Genomic DNA, 2,069 nt, shown 5'->3' with positions numbered 1-2,069 from the left:
AGCTGAAATTATGAGGCCCACTCGGAAGGTAGGTAGTATCAGAAAGATTCATTGACTAATACAACTCTCAAGAGTATCGATGATGGCTTTTGACCGGAACATAATATAAAGTATGCAACTGTGTCTAATGAACTGATCTGTGATTGTCCATGAATTTCGGCATTTGCTGAGGTTTCTGTCCTAGGTCATATCCAAGAGCCTTTTAGCTTTGAGGTTACAGGTGCACTGAGACCTTCGATGTGGCATTTCGTATTCAACACAAGATGGTGGACTGGAAACTAATCGAATGACGACCACCAAAAGTCGATATACCGCACGATATCTCTTGCTACTCTTAATTAAGTTAACCAAATTTGGGAACTCCCATTTACAGAGGCCGTTAAATGTTCAGGAAATAATACGTGATGGCATTGACAGCATGAAACTCCAACAAAATTTGAATGAATTTATCAGATGACCCGAAGGTTGGATTTTAGGAACAAATTTTGTTAATTATTCCATAATGCAGGTCAGACATAAAATTGTGGCAGTTAATGAATATCCAATATAAAAGTTTCTGTAGATTGGCACACGGTAATTCAGTATGTTCCAGAGGATAGCATGAATAAAATAATCACTCTACAGGACCTTCAAATGTTAAAAAATAGATTTACCTTGTCTTCGAAATGTTACCTACGTAAGATCAAGTAAAGCAAATCATACACCGGTTACAATTTAATATTTAATCCATTACTTGAAAGCTTTTAAGCGTGCCCAGGCAGTAAGTACGAAAGACGATATAAATATTTCGGTGTTTGTAGGCGTTTATGTCCGTAACACCTTGATAATCGAAGGACATCAAATCAGTCGTTTCAGGTGTCTGAGATTAATTACATCGTAGATGTATTTGAAAGGTTGTCAATTTGTTGAGAATCATCTGACTCAAGCTGTCTAGTCGCTTGAAGGAATGTGAATCATGACGTGCCTACTAGCGATTCAGTGCAGTGCGTGACCGTGAGCCTTCAGGTAGGGCATGTTCAGTAAAACTAGTGAGATTGGCATCAATGTCAGAGATCTGCAGGACTATTTGTTGTGAGAATTTATCTACCGCTACAGTTTCAAGTTGACAGAAAACTTCTTCCTTTGAAGTGACTGAAACAATTACATCTCATTTGAGAATTCTGAATTTTAGTTCTAATCATAGGTTTTGACATCTTTTATCTTATAGCCCCTTTTTTGCCGAATCATTTCCAAGTTAATCACAAAAAGAGTTCATAAACCACGTTTTAATTAACTCGGGTTAGGATTTAGCCTTCCTTATCGATCGTTTAATGACTAGACTGTCATAAAATACATGTAGTGTCATTCTCGCCGGTAAAAGCCTGAAAGATTTATTATTCACATTGCTGAAAATCAGGGACTGAGTGAAGTTGGTTGATGCCTGTCAAATTGGCCAAGTGTGTCTACATGCATATTGGAGAAAAAAGGTAGGAGGAGTGCCTATACACGCGGTCTGGCATCACAAGAATTTCGAAATGACGGAGAGTCATGGTCTTAAGACCACGGCCCGCTCCCGCGAGGTTGCAGTCAAGGGGTTTATAACCCTATGTGATTTAAGACGAACATTCACCAAGCTAGATACTCACATGTTCACTTCAGTACACACAATATTGATGAGAGTTAAACTTGAAAACTGCGTTCAGGTTGCAAGCCACTGTTTAAAGGGTGACTGGCAGCTACCTGTGGAGTTTCAGAACTCCAGGGTTTGCTATATAAAGAGCGGCTTGAGAAGCCAGACTTCTTTTCTCTGTCCTATCGCAGAATAAGAGGTGGTCCAATTTGATATATAGAATACTAATGAATAATTTCGGATATTATATATCATCTGTTTATTTTCCTATCAGCCCAGAACAGCTAAGAGGACATATCAGGTGATTACAAAAGCCAGGAATGAACAAAATACTCACAACACACAGGTTTTAACACTGAGTCATGAATTCTTAGAACCTATTACCCGTAGCAGTGGTGTCCGCACTCTTGAATGATGAAGTTGTTTGTTTTATCTAGTCACGAAAATTAGAGTTATTACG

Source organism: Schistosoma haematobium, chromosome 1 (genome assembly GCF_000699445.3).
Source record: "Schistosoma haematobium chromosome 1, whole genome shotgun sequence".
Lineage (NCBI taxonomy): Eukaryota > Metazoa > Platyhelminthes > Trematoda > Strigeidida > Schistosomatidae > Schistosoma > Schistosoma haematobium.
This window is presented reverse-complemented; position numbering follows the sequence as displayed.